General features: G+C 35.4%; 1 protein-coding gene across 2 annotated transcripts in view; it reads left to right on the forward strand.

The window, feature by feature from the left end:
- Nucleotides 1-1,351: 1,351 nt before the first annotated feature.
- The window catches only part of LOC136028132 (dual specificity calcium/calmodulin-dependent 3',5'-cyclic nucleotide phosphodiesterase 1-like), a 318,548-nt gene continuing 300,491 nt past the window's right edge, over nucleotides 1,352-19,408 (forward strand). Inside the window, exon 1 of one of the 2 annotated variants that reach the window (XM_065705780.1) lies at nucleotides 1,352-1,435. The gene's annotated coding sequence lies outside the window, so the exon portion shown is untranslated. The remainder of the gene's footprint in view (nucleotides 1,436-19,408) is intronic. The other variant, XM_065705781.1, reaches the window with a different exon arrangement.

The following is a 19,408-nucleotide window of genomic DNA, read 5'->3' on the forward strand; positions in this document are numbered from 1 at the left end:
GTCCCTGTTCAAAGAAATATTATTATTTATTTTGACATTAATTTCGATTGATTCTCAAACCACCTGTTTTATCCCCACATCAATACTGAATAGTGAAGATTTTTCAAAAAGTATCGCGTGGGACGGATTATAAAATATATGCCAACCTAAAGCAGGATCAAAGGAGTTGTTAGAACTATTTGAAATTAATGCCTTGTCTATGTCTTTTTTATGCTGTTGTAACCGTTTTTCTAGATTCTGATGGGTCCTGCCGACATACCAATTTCCGCAATCACAGGGTATTTGATAGACCCCTCTTTGGCGAGTAACTGGGGTCTTATCTTTACCGGAATTTAAGAAATTAATGATTTTAAAATTATTAGTAAAAACTACGTACAGATTATTTTTTATGCAAATATTTTTCAATTTTATTGTGATTTTTGGGATATACGGAAGATAGACAATATTTGAGGGTTTATTAGGAACCTCACATTGTGAAATATCTTCTTCGATTTTACAAGAAAGTCTTTTTATTCTACAGTTAATTATTTTTTTGACAAAAGGAATGGGGTATTCATTACCAAAAAGAATATCTCTGATAAAGTTTATTTCTGCATTTATATACGAATCGGAGCAAAAATTCAGGGCACGATCAATGAGGGAAGTTACAACTGCTCTTTTTACTCGTGGTGGGTGATTTGAATTAAAGTGAAGATATCTATTGTTTTGTGTTGGCTTTCAATAGATAGTAAAATCCAGTTGATCAGCATTACGGATAATTAACACATATAAAAACGGTAGTTTATTTTCAATTTCAACTTCTAGGGTTAACTGCAAATTTTGTTCATAAGTGTTAAGATTATCTAAGAAGCCCCGAAGTTCAGCTTCCCCATAATTCCAAAGCAAAATTACGTCATCCATATAACGACCCCAATAGACATGTTTTAAAAAATAAGAATTTAATGCCCAATTTTCAAGGTTCTCGACATAAATATTTGCCAGTAGTCCGGATAAAGGTGCCCCCATGGGTAACCCATTTTTTTTGCTGATAAAATTAATCGTGAAATTGAAAATACGTATTGAAAATACGAGAATCAATCGAAATTAATCTCAAAATAAATAATAATGTTTCCTTGAACAGGGACTTAGGGGAATAATCACTAAATTCTTTATACACAAATTTAATTAAAAATGATCTAACAAAATATTGTACTACACTGATTTATAATAGTATTGAACCAGCTACGAGTCCTTTGAGACAGACTGCTAAAAAAGCAAGGTTGGCTCTGAAAAATAGCACTTATTTACTTTGTTATCTTTAGTTTGAATGAATTTATATTCTCAATTCTTTCTTTTTGTCAGTCTTGGCTGAACTTCGTTGAATTGAGGATGCAAGGGCTGTTTTAAAAAAAAGTTTTTAGAAAACATTATTTAGTTTTAATTCTCACAATTTAATGTAAGTTTATTTATATATACATATTTTCTCTCTTGTTCTCGTATTGTGTTGAAGACGGCCCTTAGACTTAGGGCCGAAATATTCACAGAACTGATTTTCACTGTCTTGAAAAGATTTTCCCGATTTTTTCTACTTTGTATTTGTTCGCTATGGAAAGGCAGTGTGGTCTTTGTCGCTGTTTTCGCTCAAAGTTCCTAATCGAATGAGTCTTTTTGGAAGTTTATACGACAGCCCCTTCGATACGAAGTGCCCTGGTCTAAAATCAACCCCCCCCCCCAAAAAAAAATGTCTTTCTACTGAGAGACATTAGAGACTCAGTAGAGACACATCGCTCTCTACTGAGGCAGCGCTATTGCACTGCCTGTGATATTTGTTAGATTTACCGTTGGTTCCACGAGCTAAAAAAAGATTCGCTTAAAAGTAGATACAGCAAAGATTAGAACTACAGCAAAATTTGAAGCAAGTAACGTTATATGAATTGTCAAGTAGACAGCAAGTAGACAGCTGTAGACTGCGGTCTACAGAGAAGCAAGTAGACAGCTTGTCTGTTAAAAATTGAATATGAAGGGTGATGTTATTGTACCCTTCTGACTTGAAATTTTTATAACTGATTTCTCAAGCATTGAGGAATTGGGAACAAAAATTCAACTGGAAGGCTGATGACAAAACAAGAATTAATTCTTCAGAAATCAGTCCTGTGGAACTTAAGACAGTTCATTATTATCTTATTAACCCATATATTTAAACAGACAACTTCTAAAAGCATATTCTATTTCATCGTTTTTCAAAATAATTGTTGTACTCTTTGAATCACATGTATCCCGCTATCCATCTCCCTGACTAATTGAAAAAAATATTTTCAGCAATATTTTGCAAAGGAAATCAAAGAGTCATCTGAAAATCAAAATAAGCAGATATAAAGTCGAATAATAATTCAGACTTAAAGCAACAGAAATGTTGCTTTACAACAACAGCAACAGAAATTAAGCAATAAAAGCTAAAACGGACAGAAATTAAAATAGATGATAACGTCAAAGTAGCAATGATTACCATTGATTAATTGACGAAACCTAAAATGAGCAGAGATTTAAGTGAACAGAAATCAAAAGACAAAATAATTAGGAAACAAATCTGGTTGTATTGAATTGTGACATCCAGTATTGTTCTCTTAAGATAATTAAATAAAAAAAACAAGTTTTTTCAACTGAAAGTAAGGAGTGACATCAAAACTTAAAACGCACAGAAATTACTTCGTATATGAAAGAGGCTGCTTCCTCATCAACACCCCGCTCTTTACGCTAAAGTTTGACTCTTTCTCTCAATTCTTCTTTCTAAAACAGTAAAAAACTTTAGCGTAAAGAGCGGGGCGTTGATGAGGAAGCAGCCTCTTTCATATACGAAGTAATTTCTGTGCGTTTTAAGTTTTGATGTCACTCCTTACTTTCAGTTGAAAAAACTTGTTTTTTTTATTTAATTTCTTAACGTTTTTGAATCAATGCATGTTTTGATTTTGGCTCTCCGCAGAGGAATAATCAAAACGAAATTTGCATATTTTTTTTTTTGGCTCAATGGCTTTCTCATAATTTTGATCGAATCATTTTGAGAAAAAAAGAGCGGGGGACGAAGCCTAGTTGCCCCCCGATTTTTTGGTTAATTAAAAAGGCAACTAGAACTTTTAATTTTTTACGAATCTTTTTATTGGTAAAAGATTTACGTAACTTATAAATTAGCTTACGTAAAGAACTTTTGTATTCTCATGTTTTTATTACATATATGAGGGGATTCGCCCCATCGTCAGTACCTCGCTCTTTACACTAAAGCTTAAATTTTATCCCAATTCATTAAGAATGACCCCCTGAATCACAAAAGCCGTAGAATAAGTAGTTGAAATTACCGAAAATACTTTAGCGTAAAGAGCGAGGTATTAGAAGGAGGTGAGCCCCTCATATGGGTAATAATTTCTGTTTGTTTTAAGTTTTATTGCTGTTCCTTACTTCCAGCTGAAAAAGCTTTTTCACTTTTATTTTTTAATTGTTTTTTTTTAAATAATGCTAGTAAATCCTGCTCTCCCTTCATGGAAATTTTCTTCTCCCATTACAAATTCTCGAAGGAAAGTTCCCCCAGCATATCCCCCTCTTCTCAACCCCTCCCAAAAACCAAAAAAATCCTCCTGAAAACGCCTGTATACTTCCCAATAACCATTACTATAAGTAAGCACAGGTCAAAGTTTGTAACTTGTTGCCCCTCCCACGGGGACTGTGGGGGAGTAAGTCGTCCCCAAAGACATAGTTATAAGGTTTTTCGACTACGCTGAATAAAATGGCTATCTCAGAATTTTGATCCGTTGACTTTGGGAAAATAATTAGCGTGGGAGGGGGCCTAGGTGCCCTCCAATTTTTTTGGTCACTTAAAAAGGGCACTAGAACTTTTCATTTCCGTTAGAATGAGCCCTCTTGCAACATTCTAAGACAACTGGGTCGATACGATCACCCCTGGGGAAAAAAAACAACAAAAAAACAAAAAAACAAAAAAACAAATAAACACGCATCCGTGATCTGCCTTCTGGCAAAAAATGCAAAATTCCACATTTTTGTAGATAGGAGCTCGAAACTTCTACAATAGGGTTCTCTGATACGCTGAATCTGATGGTGTGATTTTCGTTAAGATTCTATGACTTTTAGGGGGCGTTTCCCCCTATTTTCTAAAATAACGCAAATTTTCTCAGGCTCGTAACTTTTGATGGGTAAGACTAAACTTGATGAAACTTATATATTTAAAACCAGCATTAAAATGCGATTCTTTTGATGTAGCTATTGGTATCAAAATTCCATTTTTTAGAGTTTTGGTTACTATTGAGCCGGGTCGCTCCTTACTACAGTTCGTTACCACGAACTGTTTGAAAAAAAGAATAACAAATAAATAAATAAAGAAGCCCAAATGAACCTCTGAGCCTTACAGGGTTTAACGGGACGGTAGCCCCACCGACATAGGTAGCAATGTGTGGTTGTGCTAAGTTTAACTTGATTATTCGTTTTGATTTCTATTCCTTTCTATTCATCCAATTCAGTATCCGTTATCTTTATGTTTGACTACTTTATTAATTTTAATCTCTGCTATTTTTGGGTTTCATTTATTCGTTCATAGTACTTTCTCTTCGTTTTGAGTTTTCATTATTGCTTGGCATTTTTTCCTCTCGCTCCTGCTTTTAATACGACTTTGAAAATTTCGATTTTTTTTGGAAATGTTCTATCAAATTGATTATGCTCGTTTTTCGATCGATATAATTTAGTCGTCGGTTAATAGTAGGAATGATTGTTAACGAAACCATCCTGACCCCCCCCATATCGTAGATACTCCTGAACTTGCATTATTCTTATTACACCTTTTTTATTGAAAGAATATGTTCGTGTTCTTCTTTAGCGTAACCTCAGTTTATTTAAGTGAATACAGGTCTAGGTCACTTGTAAAAGTTCTGTTTACTTGTCCTAGAAAATAAAACTGAAACAAACCGGACGTTACGAGTCAATACAACCAGGTTTATTTACTTTTTTATTATCTTCTTTGAGGTTAAGCTGGTTTTGTTTATGCATAAGCCCTATAGTTTTCAAGCAGATCTACTCAAAAAGTGATTTTTTTCAATATTTTTGTCGGATGCCCTTACCCCTGTTTACTGGCTCAATAAATTTCAGACCAGTTAATGAAAAAATAGTTCGTTTTCACATATTCTTCCGTCACGAACTGCTGCATCCAGTTTTTGGTCTTCACTCACTGTACCAAGGGTTTCCCACTGTCAGGTCGACACGCCTTTTAGGTTTAAGCGAGTTGAACGAAACGAGTGCATTTGGCCCAGTATCTTCCATACAACCAAAACTTTAAAATTATTCGTAGTCATTGGGTATACCCGGCCCTATACCCTTGAAGTCTAAGCCTATTGAGATGAAACCAAACTAGAGCCCATTTTTGTACGTAACAAATCAATACAGTCAAAAACAGTTTCAATTTTTCTACACAAAGGGCCACCAGGCCTTGGGATTTCAGAACGTGGCTTTCAAACCGACTGGAGAAACAAAATTAAAGGCCTCATTTTTTAGCGTCATGAATTCTTGTCTAAACTAAACAAAAGTATTATGAGTCCTTTATAGCTAAAAAAGAGAAGTTTTTGGCCCATTGGGCACAGCAAAATTATTTCGAGTTTTTGTTTCTGTTCATAGGGGTCCACATGAAACAGGGATTCCCAGATATAAATATCAATTTTTCTTTGAAAAAGGGCTAAATACTTTTTCAGGAGAACCAATAATCTGGAGACAAGAACTTTCTGGCCCTATCACCCTTTCCCAATTACCATAAAGCTTGAAATTCTTTGTTTAAATCTCCTCCAAGATTCTCTGGAAATTTCAACTTGTCACTCTAAACTGCCCTCAGAGTACTACGGCCACGCTATTTAATCGTATGGGAAAAAAGAATGTAATTTGATTTATTTTAAGTTCGATATTAGCTATTATTGACTAAATTCTTAGGCAGATAAGAAACAAAACATTTGGGACCCCTCTACCTCTTCCACAAATGCAAGATTTAAAGTCTACTGATGCCGCCTCAATACTCCCAGAAAGTATCAGTTCATTCTCCAAAGCCTTTACCGTACTATTGCGGATATGCCATTTCAAAAAGTTCGTGGTAACGAACTTGTAGTAACGAGCGACCCGGCTCAATAGTAACCAAAACTCTAAAAAATTGAATTTTGATACCAATAGCTACATCAAAAGAATCGCATTTTAATGCTGATTTTATATATATAAGTTTCATCAAGTTTAATCTTACCCATCAAAAATTACGAGCCTGAGAAGATTTGTGTTATTTTAGAAAATAGGGGGAAACACCCCCTAAAAGTCATAGAATCTGAACAAAAATTACACCATCAGATTCAGCGTATCATTGAACCTTACTGTAGAAGTTTCAAGCTCCTATCTACAAAAATGTGGAATTTTGTATATTTTGCCAGAAGGCAGATCACGGATGCGTGTTTATTTGTTTGTTTGTTTTTTTTTCCAGGGGTGATCGTATCAACCTAGTTGTCCAAGAACGTTGCGAGAGGGCTCATTCTAACGGAAATGAAAAGTTCTAGTGCCCTTTTTAAGTGACCGAAAAAATTGAAGGGCAAATAGGCCCCGTCACACGCTAATTATTTTCCCAAAGTCAACGGATCAAAATTATTAGATAACCATTTTATTCAGCGTAGTCAAACCTTATAACCATGTCTTTGGGGATAACTTACTCCCCCAAAGTCCCAGTGGGAGGGGCTACAAGTTACAGACTTTGACCAGTGCTTACATATAGTAATGGTTATTGTGAAGTGTACAGGCGTTTTCAGGAGGATTTTTGGTTAGGGGGAGGGGTTGAGAAGAGGGGGATAGGCTGAGGGAACTTTCTATCGAGGAATTTTTCATGGTGGAAGAAAATTTCCATGAAGGGAGCGCAGCATTTACTAGCATTATTTAAAAAAAAAACAATGAAGAAATAAATATGAAAGTTTTTCAGCTGGAATTAAGGAGCAGCATTAAGCCTTAAAACTAACAGAAATTATTACCCATATGAGGGGCTCACCTCCTCCTAATACCCCGCTCTTTACGCTAAAGTATTTTAATTTCAACTATTTATTCTACGGCTTTTGTGATTCAGGGGTCATTCTTAATGAATTGGGACAAAATTTAAGCTTTAGTGTAAAGAGCGAGGTACTGACGAGGGGGCGAACCCCCTTATATATGTATAATATAAACATGAGAATACAAAAGTTCTTTACGTAAGCTAATTTATAAGTTACGCATATCTTTTACTAATAAAAAGAATAAAAAGTTAAAAGTTCTAGTTGCCTTTTTAATTAACCGAAAATCGGAGGGCAACTAGGCTTCCTCCCCCGCTTGTTTTTTCCTCAAATTCGATCAAAATTATGAGAAAGCCATTTAGCCAAAAAATAAATCTAAAAATAGGTTCTAGTTGCCTCTTTAAGTAGCCAAAAATTCGGAGGGCAACTAGGTTTCCTCCTCTGCTCTTTTTTCTCAAAATCATTCGATCAAAATTTTGAGAAAGCCATTTAGCCAAAAAATAAATCTGCAAATTTTGTTTTAATCGTTCCTCTGCGGAGAGCCAAAATCAAAACATGCATTGATTCAAAAGCGTTCAGAAATTAAACATAAAAAAAACAAGTTTTTTTTAACTGAAAGTAAGGAGCGACATTAAAACTTAAAACGAACAGAAATTACTTCGTATATAAAAGGAGCTGCTTCCTCATCAACTCCCCGCTCTTTACTCTAAAGTGTTTTACTGTTTTAAAAAGAAGAGTTGAGAGAAAGAGTCTAACTTTAGCGTAAAGAGTGGGGCGTTGGTGAGGAAGCAGCCCCTTTCATATACGAAGTAATTTCTGTTCGTTTTAAGTTTAATGTCGCTTTTTACTTTCAGTTAAAAATACTTGTTTTTTTTTTATTTAATTGATGAACTAGTTGCGCATGATATGTGAACTTTAACTGGTTACTTAGCCGTGAATAGATTTTAAGTCCCACAGGGGCTTATAAAGTAAAATTTATTTTTTGTATGGGTGTTTTAACACCCTCCTCCTCCTAAATCCTCTTGTCCAAAATTCAGTTTTCTATTACCCTAACACAGTACTCCCTGACACGTTCAACTCGATTCCCCAAGCCAGTCCAGAAATAATTCACATGTGCTATTTTGATTAACTGGGGGAATATAGTTTTTTCTTATTTGTCTCACTACTTCCCTATCAAGACATCTTTGGTTCCACAAGGGTATATATTGCAAAACCTTACATATAGATTAAAGACAACAAATATTTCGGTCCCCTCATTCCCTTAATCCAAAGACGAAGCTGAAAGTGCCCTTGCCCCTCTCCTGAGGCACCAAAAGTTTCCGCGAAGTCCCCTTAGCTGTTTCCGATATATTTAATGTATGCTATGTTGATAACTTGTTTCTACATAGAATCTTTTAATTCACCATGCCCCATCCTCTAAGCTGAAACTCAAAGTCAACTTGTCCGTCTTATCTGAAAGTTTCATTCTGGTTCCGTCAAGCCCATTTCTAAGATTGTGCAGATAAAGTAATTTGAAAAGTTAACGTATTTTGTTGATTCAGGCACGAGAATCATTTCGGAAATATACCCACAGGAAATTTCGGGGAATCTTGGCCTAGAGAGCATTTTTCAGAGTTGACCGGATAATTAAGACCAAATATACCTGTTTTTTCTGCTAGAACCTGACTCTGAACAACGAGTAACTTAAATAATTTAGGGCTATTGTATCTGAGGCTAAGGGGGTGATTTTGACACCGGGGTAATGTTAATTAGATTTTTCAGCTATTTTCAACAAAATTATTATCTAAAAATTTGATGAGAGGAATATAAGTCGAAAGTGATTAGAGGGCAACTAACCACCCTCACACGCCAAAGACATCCAATCAAAATTTTAAGATAGCCATTTTTCCAGCATAGTTAGAAGGTCCTGAGATTGTGTCTAAGGATATTAGACTCCCTCCCCCACAGACCTCAGGGCAAGGGTTGTAAGTTATGCCCCGGGGGCATATAAAGTTTTTATGGAAAGAGTAAGTGGAGGGCAATATGCCCCCCCCTCAGGCCCATCAGCTTCCAAAAACCATATAATGAAAATTTTGAGATGGAAATATTGTTCAGCGTAGTTGAAAGGTCTGGAATTTATGTCTCTGAGGATGACAACCTCCCACAGTCCTCAGTGCAAGGGTTGCTAGTTATGCCCCAAGGGAATATAAGGGTCTCATGGAAAGAGTGGTCGTATAAACTCTGTTGTATTTTCATGATTGAATGTGGCGTTCATGAACAAAATTTAGTACTGCCTTAAAACCTTTATAATTTCGAAATAAGCAAAAGAAAAATCATGGAGAATCTTGTTTATCCTTAAAAAAATTAAATAAAGAAAAACAAGTTTTTTTAATTGCACGTAAGGAGCGACATTAAAACTGAAAACGAACAAAAATTATTCTGTATATGAAAGGAGTTGTCCCCTCCACAACGCCTCGCTCTTTACGCTAAAGTTTGACTCTTGTCACAACTCTACTTTTTAAAACAATATAAAACCTTTAGCGTAAAGAGTGAGGCGTTGTGGAGTTCTAAATTTCTGAAAATTTTTGAATTAATACATGTTCTGATTTTGGCTCACCGCATATGAATAATTAAAACAAAATTTGCATATACATTTCTTTTTGCTAAATGGCTTTCTCATAGTTTTGATCGGATGATTTTGATAAAAAGGGGTGGGGGAGGAGGCCTATTTGCCTTCCAATTTTGGTTACTTAAAAATACAACTAGATTTTTTATTTTTTGCACGAACGATTTTGTTAGTAATAAACATACTTACCTTACTAATTAACTTACGTAACGAACTTCTATATTTGTGTATTTTCATTACATATATGAGGGGGTTTGCCCTCTTGTCAATACCTCGCTCTTTATACTAAAGCTTGAATTTTATTCCAAATCTTTAAGAATGACCCCTGAATCACAATGGCCACAGAATAAATAGTTGAAATTGCTAGAAGTACTTTAGTGTAAAGAGCAAGGTATTGTGTAGAAGACGAACCCCTTTACAAATGTAATATTTTATGTTCGTTTTAAGTTTTAATGCTAGTCATTACTTCCAGGAGAAAAAAATATTCAGTTTCTAAATTTTTTTTTTAAATAAAGCTAGAAAATCCTGCGCCCCCTTCATGGAAATTCTCTTCCCTCGTAACAAAATGAGTTTATTTTGACGACCTTAGTAGCTCAAAAGAGTGAATAGTGGATGGGCAAATCAAAAACTAAATTACTCAAGTTTGCATTTTTGATTTTTGAGATTTTATCATAATATGTTCTTTATTGACTCAACATTCCTAAGAATATCAAACAGTTCGTGTTAATGAACTGGAAGTAATAGTAACCGAAGCTCTAAAAACGGAATTTTGATACTAACTGATGTACCAAAAGAATTGACTTTTATTATACTGATTCCAAATACATAAGATTGATTAAGCTTAGTTCAGTCCATCAAAGCTACGAGCCTGAGAACATCGCTTCATTTTCGAAAAAGAAGAACTACCTCTTAACAATCATGGAATCTTAATGAAAAAAAAAAAAAAAAAAAAACAAATAAACACGCACCCGTGATTTGTCTTCTGGCAAAAAATGCAAAATTGCACATTTTTGTAGATAGGAGCTTGAAACTTCTACAGTAGGGTTCTCTGATACGCTGAATCTGATGGTGTCATTTTCGTTAAGATCCTACGACTTTTAGGGGGTGTTTCCCCTATTTTCCTAAATAAGGCAAATTTTCTCAGGCTCGTAACTTTTGATGGCTAAGACTAAACTTGATGAAACTTATATATTTAAAATCAGCATTAAAATGCGATTCTTTTGATGTAGCTATTGATATCAAAATTCAATTTTTTAGAGTTTTGGTTACTATTGAGCCGGATCGCTCCTTACTACAGTTCGTTACCACGAACTGTTTGATCCAACCATCAAATACGACATATCCGACAATCCTACTTTAGATGTTTCAAGCTCCCATCGGCAAAAATATGGAATTTTGTATTTGTTTTGCCAAAAAAAGATCACAGATGGGCGTTTATTTTTTTATTTACATATGTATTTTTTTTAATTTTTGCTTGTTTTCCCCAGAGTGATCGCATAGAACCAAAAGTCCTAGAATATCAGGAAGGACTCACTCTAACGAACATTTAGAGTTTTAGTGCGAAAAAGATTAGAGTACAACAAACCCACCTCCCACACCTTTTTTTTTCTCAAAATTGGTTGATAAAAATCTTAAATATTTAGGGTAGTCATTTTGTTCAAAATAGTTCAAAAGCCCAGCAACTCTGCCACTGGGGATAACATGACCTCCAAAAGCCCCTGGAGAATGGTCGGTAAGTCATGAAGTTTGCCAATTTTTAGCGTATAGCATTTGTTATTTGAAAGTAACCGATACATTTTAGGAGGGGGAGGAGGATTTCCACTGTGGTGATTTTCCACATAAAGAATTTTCAATGGGAGAGGAATCTTCTGGGGGATGATGAACTCTCCAGGAGGAATTTTAAACACGAGGAATTCGTCGGAAGTCTTTTACCGGGTTGGAATTGTCTAGAGTATCTCTCAATAGGGAGGGGGAATTTTCCACTAAAGAAATCTTCCTTATGGGTTTTTTAAGGGATAAAATTTCCAGAGGGAACTTTCTGCAGGAGCAACTTTCTACTAGGTCTGGGGGAGGGGCTATTTGGAGGAAAAATTTTTCACAGAGGAGGGGATTGCTGGTGTGATTTTCAAAACAATCAGAATTATAGTATTTTTCAAATACAAATGGGTGAAGAAAAATATTTCATCCAAGATCATCTTCAAGAAACTTTCCATATGGGATTTTCATCTATCATGGAATTGTCTCGGGAAAATTTTCCTGCGACAAGGGGGAGTGTATTCTGTGTGGAAAGAACTTTTCTTCAATTTTATATATTTGGAATTAGCATGATAAGTCAAATCTTTTGGTACATCCGTAATGTCAGAATTCCGTTTTAGAGTATCGGTTACTATTGAACCGTATTGCTCCTTACTTACAGTTCATTACCACGGACTGTTTGATATCCTTATAAATGTAAAGTCAATAAAGAACATATTGTGACAAAATCTAAAAAAAAAATGCAAACTTAAGCAATTTAGTTTCTAATTCGCTCATCCACGAGCCACTTCTTTGACCTGCCAAGGCCATCAGAATAAACATATTTTTCTTTTGCTTATTTCAGAATTATGAGGTTTTTAAGACAGTACTACATTTTGGTCATGAACGCCATATTTAATTATGAAAATAAATAGTCGAAATTAATTACTAAAAATTGACAAGACTTTACATCCGTAAACATTCTCAGATTTACCATCTTCTGATTCCCAAAGACAGCTAGACCTTCAAAAGAAAGCCACAGCTTCTGGAGTTGTTTGGTGTCTTTAGTTTTTAGCTTGTATTTGCTTATGTTTTACGCACATTTATTTATTTTAATTTGTTTCCCACTACTATGAAAAACTGTTTAAGTGTATATGAAGGTTAAGGAAACAAAATCTTACTTTTGCTAAAATCTTACTTTTGTTAAATTTCGGTTTCACTGACTGGTATTTTGGTTTTGGGGGTAGGGTTGAGAGAGGGGGCTATGTGGGAGGATCTTTCCTTGGAGAAATATGCCATGGGCGAAAAAAAATCAATGAAAAGGGCGCAGGACGAATCTGGTCACGTTAGAAAAAAACGTCAAATTAAGAGCTTAATATACAATGCTGGGTGTTCGGAGCCTCTCTATTATGGAGTATAATTTGAAAATAACACAACTATACGAGCAATAAAACATATATACCACAACCATAACTCAACTAACGAAAGAACTGCTAAGAGATAACACAACTATAAAGCGAAAACAGGTGAAAACTAACGGGAAAATAAACGAACTAAGAGGTGGAAGGGGCCCAGAGAAAAATATAATCCTTTTTCAATTTTGAGCCTAACTTCCGCAAAGGAGTAATAATGTCAGAAGCCCCGAAATACCGAATTATTTTCTTTTCAAACAGTTCGTGGTAAGGAACTGTAGTAAGGGGCGACCCGGCTCAATAGTAAACGAAACTCTAAAAAACGGAATTTTGATGCTAAAAGATACATCAAAAGAATCGATTTTTTACGTTGATTCTAAATATATACGTTTCAATTAATTTAGTCTTTGTCATCAAAAGTTACGAGCCAGAGAAAATTTGCCCTATTTTGGAAAAAAGGGGGAAACATCCCCTAAAAGTCATAGAATCTTAACGAAAATCACACTATCGCATTCGGTATATCAGAGAACTCTATAGCAAAAATTTCAAGCTCCTATCTAAAAAATGTGGAATTTTGTATTTTTTGCCAGAAGACAAATCACGGGTGCGTGTTTATTTGTTTGTTTGTTGTTGTTTTTTTTTGTTTTTTTTTCCCAGGGGTCATCTTATCGACCAAGTGGTCCTAGAATGTCGCGAGAGGGCTCATTCTAAAGAAAATGAATAGTTCTAGTGCCCTTTTTAAGTGACCAAAAAAATTGGTGGGCAAATAGGCCCCCTCCCATGCTCATTTTTTTCCAAAAGTCAACAGATTAAAATTTTAAGATAGCCATTTTGTTCAGCATAGTCGAAAACCATAATAACTATGTCTTTGGGAATGACTTACTCCCCCTCAATCCCTGAGGGAGGGGCTGCAAGTTACAAACTTTGACCAGTGTTTACATATAGTAATGGTTATTGGGAAGTGTACAGACGTTTTCATGGGGATTTTTTGGTTTGGGGGTGGGGTTGATGGGAGAGGGCTTTATGGGAGGATCTTTCCTTTGAGGAATATGTCACGGGGGAATAAAAATTCAATGAAAAGGGCGCAGGATTTTCTACCATTACTATAAAAAAAAACAATGAAAAAATAAACATGAAAACGTTTTTTCAAATGAAAGTAACGAATAGCATTGAAATTTAAAACGAACAGAGATTATTACGCATATGAGGGGTTCTAAAAATACTTTAGCATAAAGAACGAGGTATTTAGGAGGAGATAAATACCTCGCTCTTTATGCTAAAATATTTTTAGTGATTTCAACTATTTATTCTACGGCCTTTTTTATTCAGGGGTCATTCTTAAAGAATTGGGACAAAACTTACGATTTAGTGTAAAGAGCGAGGTATTAACGAGGGTACAAACCCCCTCTTACACATAATAAAAATATAAGAATATAAAAGTTTGTTACGTAAGTTAATTCTTAAGTTACGTATATTTTTTACTAATAAAAACGTTCGTTGAATATTAAAAGTTCTAGTAGCCTTTTTAAGTAACCGAAAAATTGGAGGGCAGCTAGGCCTCCTTCCCCACCCCTTATTTCTCAAAATCGTCTGATCAAAACTAAGAGAAAGCCATTTAGCCAAAATAAATTAATATACTAATTTCATTTCAATCATTTATGTGCGGAGATCCAAAATCAAACATGCATTAATTGAAAAACGTTCAGAAATTAAATTAAAAAAAAACTAGTTTTTTTAACTGAAAGTAAGGAGCGACATTAAAACTTAAAACGAACAGAAATTACTCCGTATATGAAATGGGTTTTCCCCTCCGCAGTCCCACGCTCTTTACGCTAAAGTTTTTAATTGTTTTAAAAAGTAGAATTGTGGCAAAGACTCAAACTTTAGCGTAAAGAGCGAGGGACTGCGGAGGGGACAACCCATTTCATATACGGAGTAATTTCTGTTCGTTTTAAGTTTTAATGTCGCTCCTTACTTTCAGTTAAAAAAAAAACTAGTTTTTTTTTTAATTTAATCATTCTGAAAAGGCTACGAAAGAGCACTGAAACTCTGCATCACAATGCTCTTATGGAGCATTCATTGTTGAAGCTTTGAAAATAAAAAAAGTTGAAGTTTTTGCAATTAGTAGAGACTTAAGGAAGGAGTAGCCTCTTCTTTATTTACGCTAATATCTATTAATACTAGTTTCGATAATTGCTTTACTTTCTTTTAGCAAGGCCAGTTGTTTTTTTATTTAATCTAAATATGTTTAGCATCACATTCGAAATCGTCCTAAATATAAGCCAAGCCAAATTACTCTTACGCTTCCAATTTGAGCTACAGTATCAAAGTGTTTAAAATCATTGCTGAATCCCACATAGCAATGCTTTGAATTTTTAAAGCGAGTCTTTTCAGTAATTAAATAAAAAAAACAAGTTTTTTTAACTGAAAGTAAGGAGCGACATTAAAACTTAAAACGCACAGAAATTACTTCGTATATGAAAGAGGCTGCTTCCTCATCAACGCCCCGCTCTTAACGCTAAAGTTTGACTCTTTCTCTCAATTCTTCTTTTTAAAACAGTAAAAAACTTTAGCGTAAAGAGCGGGGCGTTGATGAGGAAGCAGCCTCTTTCATATACGAAGTAATTTCTGTGCGTTTTAAGTTTTAATGTCGCTCCTTACTTTCAGTTAAAAAAACTTGTTTTTTTTTATTTAATTTCTGAACGTTTTTGAATCAATGCATGTTTTGATTTTGGCTCTCCGCAGAGGAATAATCAAAACGAAATTTGCATATTTTTTTTTTGGCTCAATGGCTTTCTCATAATTTTGATCGAATGATTTTGAGAAAAAAAGAGCGGGGGACGAAGCCTAGTTGCCCCCCGATTTTTTGGTTAATTAAAAAGGCAACTAGAACTTTTAATTTTTTACGAATCTTTTTATTGGTAAAAGATTTACGTAACTTATAAATTAGCTTTGTTTCGAATTTTGTGCGAATAACTTTTCTCAGGTTTCTCCAGTCTAGACAACGTATATATTTGGAGTTTCCATAAAAATCCCAGCTCTTATTTTCAAAATTTTTGCATCGCTGTTTACCACACGTTCACTGACATGACCACCATAGTTTATCTAGAGTAGAGTTATTTACAAAATAAGGTACGGCCACACGTCCCTATAAGAACTTTTGTATTCTCATGTTTTTATTACATATATAAGGGGATTCGCCCCATCGTCAGTACCTCGCTCTTTACACTAAAGCTTAAATTTTATCCCAATTCATTAAGAATGACCCCCTGAATCACAAAAGCCGTAGAATAAGTAGTTGAAATTACTGAAAATACTTTAGCGTAAAGAGTGAGGTATAACGAGGAGGTAACCCCCTCATATGCGTAATAATTTCTGTTTGTTTTAAGTTTTATTGCTGTTCCTTACTTCCAGCTGAACAAGCTTTTTCACTTTTATTTTTTAATTGTTTTTTTTTAAATAATGCTAGTAAATCCTGCTCTCCCTTCATGGAAATTTTCTTCTCCCATTACAAATTCTCGAAGGAAAGTTCCCCCAGCATATCCCCCTCTTCTCAACCCCTCCCCCAAACCAAAAAAATTCTCCTGAAAACGCCTGTATACTTCCCAATAACCATTACTGTATGTAAGCACAGGTCAAAGTTTGTAACTTGTTGCCCCTCCCACGGGGACTGTGGGGGAGTAAGTCGTCCCCAAAGACATAGTTATAAGGTTTTTCGACTACGCTGAATAAAATGGCTATCTCAGAATTTTGATCCGTTGACTTTGGGAAAATAATTAGCGTGGGAGGGGGCCTAAGTGCCCTCCAATTTTTTGGTCACTTAAAAAGGGCACTAGAACTTTTCATTTCCATTAGAATGAGCCCTCTTGCAACATTCTAGGACAACTGGGTCGATACGATCACCCCTGGGAAAAAGAAAAAAAAAACAAACAAAAAAACAAAAAAACAAAAAAACAAATAAACACGCATCCGTGATCTGCCTTCTGGCAAAAAATGCAAAATTCCACATTTTTGTAGATAGGAGCTCGAAACTTCTACAGTAGGGTTCTCTGATACGCTGAATCTGATGGTGTGATTTTCGTTAAGATTCTATGACTTTTAGGGGGCGTTTCCCCCTATTTTCTAAAATAACGCAAATTTTCTCAGGCTCGTAACTTTTGATGGGTAAGACTAAACTTGATGAAACTTATATATTTAAAACCAGCATTAAAATGCGATTCTCTTGATGTAGCTATTGGTATCAAAATTCCATTTTTTAGAGTTTTGGTTACTATTGAGCCGGGTCGCTCCTTACTACAGTTCGTTACCACGAACTGTTTGAAAAAAAACCTGTTCCCCCTAATGGGGGGGGGATAGCTGCCATACCTCAGCCCTGTTGTGAGACCCTTAATATAAAATTACTCTCCAAATGGAAGAAAATAGGAGCCCATATGGAAGGTAAACTACATGATATTTCCAATATGAAAGCTATCCAATACCCAAACAATCATCTTAAACTTCCTCATCAGACACTTTTAGTCAGGTTTGATATATTTATCCTTACCTAAAACATACACACTTACCTAAAACACACACTTACCTAAGCATCCTAAAACAAACTTAAAACATATTTAAAATCCACACTAACCTAAAACACCGAATTTCTTACACACACCTGCCATATCACCGAAGTCTCATTTCTTTCAAGATCATTTCGACCCCATGGAATGTTTTCCATTTCCTTTAATAAGCTAAAATACAAAAATCCAGAATTCTATTTAAAAACCATGTCTCTGTTATCTTTTTATGATTTTCAAACTGGAAGTGAGCCTTTTTAATGATGTTATTCTCCCGGCCAGAAAAAGCATTGAAAAATGTAATTTCTTGTGATGGCTAATAAAAGTGTCACCTTTTCGTCATTGTATAGATTATAATTTGCGGTTTTATCTTTTTCTACAAAAAAAGCGGCCTAGTTTTATTACCTTGTTTCTTCCTTCACTAAGGGGTGGGATACTCTAATTACTTCATATGGGTGGTATTTCAAACAGTTCGTGGTAACGAACTAAGGAGCGACCCGGCTCAATAGTAACTGAAACTCTAAAAACTGGAATTTGGATACCCATAGTTACATAAGAAAATTGTATTTTAATGCTGATTTTAAATATATAATTTTGATCAAGATTAGTCTTACCTATCAAAAGTTACGAGTCTGAGAAAATTTACCTCATTTTAGAAAATAAGGGAAAACACCCCCTAAAAGTCATACAATCTTAACGAAAATCACACCATCAGATTCAGCGTATGAGAGAATCATATTGTAGAAGTTTCACGCTCCTATCTACAAAAGTGTGCAATTTCGCATTTTTTGCCAGAAGACAAATCACGGATGCGTGTTTATTTTTATTTATTTTTTTCCCAGGGGTGATCGTATCTAGCCAGTGGTCATAGAATGTCACGAGAGGGCTCATTCTAACGGAAATTAAAAGTTCTAGTGCCCTTTTAAGTGACCAAAAAAATTGGAGGGCACCTAGGCCCCCTCCCACGCTCATTTTTTCCCCAAAGTCACCAGATCGAAATTCTGAGATAGCCCTTTTATTCACCATAGTCGAGAAACGTAATAACGATGTCTTTGGGGACGACTTACTCCCCTACAGTCCCCGTGAGAGGGGTTGCAAGTTACAAACTTTGACCTGTGTTTACATATAATAATGGTTACTGGGAAGTGTGCGGACGTTTTCTTAAGGCTGTCAGGTTGCAGTGAATCTGCTAGCATTTTGTGTTTGATTTTTATATTATTATTGTGGTTAGTCAGCATGAGTATTTGCTCTGAAACAGATTCTGATCCAGAGAATTGGAGTGAGCTGTCTGACCTAAGTTCACGGGGTGGCTTGAGTTGACTTTTCATCACTTACTTGACGTAAACAACAAGACAGGTACAGAGTAAGCAGTGGTATATGGAAGGTTGGGTGTAAGGTAGGATATGGTCCACAATCTAGCAGCGAGTTTCAAACAACAAAGCAGGAGAATTTGAAAATTGAAGAAAATAAAGCATTCAGCACAAAACATCAAACATCAACAGTAGCAGTGGTATTAACCCATGGATGGATTACTCTAGGTGACTTACAAGTTAAAATTGGCATAGGTCTCACCTGATGAGTCTCCTCTTACACCCCAGGGGTGGGGGCTGCTAATTATGCCTGCCTTTACCCACTGGTAGGCAGGCAGAACCAGTACTTCAGGCTGCTTAAAGCGTGGTTGGTAATGCCAGAAAACTTCAAATTAATCCTAGACGGATTTTTATAGCTCACATAAAAGATATTGATCATATCAACTCTATTTCTATAAATTCCGGCATCTGCAAGTTCCAAATGGCGCTAAAAACGGCACTTTTGGTGCCATGTATCAAGGGCTGGCGCTAGTAGGCTACTAGAACATCGTTAACAGATTTTTATAGCTCATATAGAAGGTATTGATCCTATCAACGTTCTTCCTATAAATTCCGGCATATGCAAGTTCCAAATGGCACTAAAAACGGCACTTTTTGCGCCATGTCTGAAGTGGACAAGATATAGATTATTTCGCGATCGGTTCCCGTGTGGTTTATTTTTAACCATGGCTTGTCCCCTCTTCTGATTACTTTTCAG

This window comes from Artemia franciscana, chromosome 6 (genome assembly GCF_032884065.1).
Source record: "Artemia franciscana chromosome 6, ASM3288406v1, whole genome shotgun sequence".
NCBI classification, from domain to species: Eukaryota; Metazoa; Arthropoda; class Branchiopoda; order Anostraca; family Artemiidae; genus Artemia; species Artemia franciscana.